The following is a 1,999-nucleotide window of genomic DNA, read 5'->3' as shown; positions in this document are numbered from 1 at the left end:
CGAATCGAGGGCTTAAAAAGAAGTTGCAAAATGGTCGATCTTCAAAAATTTACTGACACTTGCTGCGAAAACATGGCGGTCGGAGTAAGACTGAGACGGGGAAAAATCTATATAAAATCTTTAAATTTTAATACTTTTCATGTATGATTAGCGATTTGAACTATACGTTGCATCAGGAGAGTATATTCCAAACAACCATGCCGAATTTCGAGGCAAAACGACATCGGCAAGTGTGAGTTTATTCGTCCCCCTTCCAGTATTATTATATAGATTGTTCAGCGTCTCCAAGGAATTCTATTTTCAGAGTCCAATGAGGGGGGGGGGGTTTGGGGGGGGCCTTCCCCCCAATGTACTGACTAAAACCTGTCACTTTCAGAGAACGGGGGAGGGTGTTTAGGGGACTCATCCCCCAATGTACTGGCTATATATGTCAGAAGGACGGGGGTTTGGGGGGCTCCCCCATGTCAAACAGTTGTGTGAGTTCACTAGAGATTGCTCTTTACATATTACCTGGGAGCATAAAAAGCCTGCTAGCGAATATTGATTATTCTTTAGAAAAAACCAGAAGATCTGCAAAACCAATAGTACCCCATAAAAACATACATTTTAATGGTGGTGGGATCATTTTAATCGTGGTGGGATCCGAAGACACGGCCCATGTGGAATTCGTACAAAAGGTTTATTGAAATCTCAACAAAAAATTTTGGCTTGACTGCAGGATCCCTTACAAAACATTTTTATTCAGTGAAACCATCATGTCAAGTGGTCGGGGCGTCGGGTCTTGAAAGTAGAGGACTCGTACAGGAGGTCGGGTTATCGGGTGTTCAGAGTGTGGACAACAACATTGTCCCTGGGCACGGGTCTTACGCTGCGTGTGACGAGGTTGCCTGGGCGCTATCCTAGTGTCAAATAATGGAACTAGGCTACCACGAGGTTTACAAAGAAGTGGTCGGGTCGTCGGTCGGTCATACCGCACAGGAACTGGACGTCGGGTTATCGGGTGTTCAGATGAAGAATTACAAGTCACTTTTTCACTTACTTATGTTTTAGATATTGATTTATATATATATATATACACGTTCACCATCAGTTAGGTGTTTTTACATTTTTTACCGAGCCAAGTGCCTTTTGTTGTTAGCCAGCATAAGCGTACCAACAGTGTATATGTGGGTATAGATTACCCAAAAGAACAAATGAATGCATTGTATTGCAGTATCTACACGTGTTTTCACATGAGTGTTTTCAACGATTAGGTGGACGCTTTACCATAACTTTTTAACGAGGTACGTGTCCTATGATGACCTTGAACTTAGGTCCACCTAATTTATTGGGTCGTTTTGTATATGTCCCCTTATAACACCCTTTGTTACTGTAGAAAAATACCTTCATATCAATGCACTGGATCTGACTGTTTTGTTTAGAAAATGACACTCTTGGCAACTTGGAGACAAAAACACAGACATAGTGTTTTGCGCTACCATAATCATGATAATAGGGAGTTTTCGCAAAGCCCCGGAGATGTCAACGCGAACACCTGTCCCACTGCTGTTCGACATACTTATAAGGAGATCCAAATTTAGGGTAGGCGTTCACGTTGGCGTCGGGGGATTGGCGAAAACTCCCTATTAGCAGTACAATACAACCAACCCACCGCCCCACCAATCAACTCGGCGACGCACATTTCTGTGTTTCCCTATCTTATAAGAAACACAAATATACCACCCGACAGGTCGAACATAATAATTCAAGTACACGGCCCGACAGATCGACCAACCGATGCTCTGGATAGGGGATTGTCACAAATCGACCATCCGACAGGCAGAAGATTAATCTTCACATGTTTACACGGCCCGACCAATCGACTGACCGATGCAGTAAACCTCCGTATACGCAGTATCACAAATCGACCACCCGACGGTAATGATCACTTTCACGACATTGCCAATAGATGCCGTGACGTGCCTCGCAAATCGACCAACCGACGCCCGATACAATCCAT

Source organism: Lineus longissimus, chromosome 15 (assembly GCF_910592395.1).
Source record: "Lineus longissimus chromosome 15, tnLinLong1.2, whole genome shotgun sequence".
NCBI lineage: Eukaryota > Metazoa > Nemertea > Pilidiophora > Heteronemertea > Lineidae > Lineus > Lineus longissimus.
Note: the sequence above shows the minus strand (reverse complement) of the source record.